This window comes from Myotis davidii, unplaced genomic scaffold (assembly GCF_000327345.1).
Source record: "Myotis davidii unplaced genomic scaffold, ASM32734v1 scaffold187, whole genome shotgun sequence".
Taxonomy (NCBI): domain Eukaryota; kingdom Metazoa; phylum Chordata; class Mammalia; order Chiroptera; family Vespertilionidae; genus Myotis; species Myotis davidii.
The window spans coordinates 2119432-2120159 of record NW_006383018.1 but is presented as its reverse complement, the minus strand read 5'-3'; positions in this window follow the sequence as shown (position 1 = coordinate 2120159).

Genomic DNA, 728 nt, shown 5'->3' with positions numbered 1-728 from the left:
AACAGAATTCAGTCCTACTTCTGAGGCCAGAGTAATGATTTTTTATAAAAGTGATTATGAAAAAAAGTGATGAAGAAAATAATCAGGTAGGAAATAGTAAAATAAAGCAATTAAATGTCAACTGAATAAAACAACTAAGTCAATATTTTTGCATTTTAGAAAGGCTTTGAAATATTTAGAGTTATAATATACTACCTTTATTCTGAAACTTCAAAACTAACTTTATCGTTGTAAAGGAGAAAAGGAGATACCATTTGAAACAAGTTACATCTTATATATATATTTTTTTTATATAAACTTTTTCGTATTTCCAAAGTCACCATTTATCTCTAAGAGTGATCATTTTATTTATAATACATTGGCTACTCAATATATATGTGCAACAATATACTTCCATAGTCATCTAACTTTTAAGAATATTTAATTGTATTTTCACATGAAATCGTGAACATATGGTCTTAAGACAGTGAAACTTAAGGAACAAGAAAGTATTGAAAATATGCTAATTTCACTAGTCCACTACAATAGTTTATGAGTGTTTACCTTTAAAAGTTATCACCCAATTGAATTCCTACTAAGAACTAACAAGTAAGTAATTATCAAGAGGGGAATACTATAATTATTATAATTAAAATAAAGAAAATGGAGAGCTCAATTAAAAAGTAAAAGACATTAAACTTCACTAAGAAGAGAACATCAGAGAATCATGAATGATTTACCAAATTGGC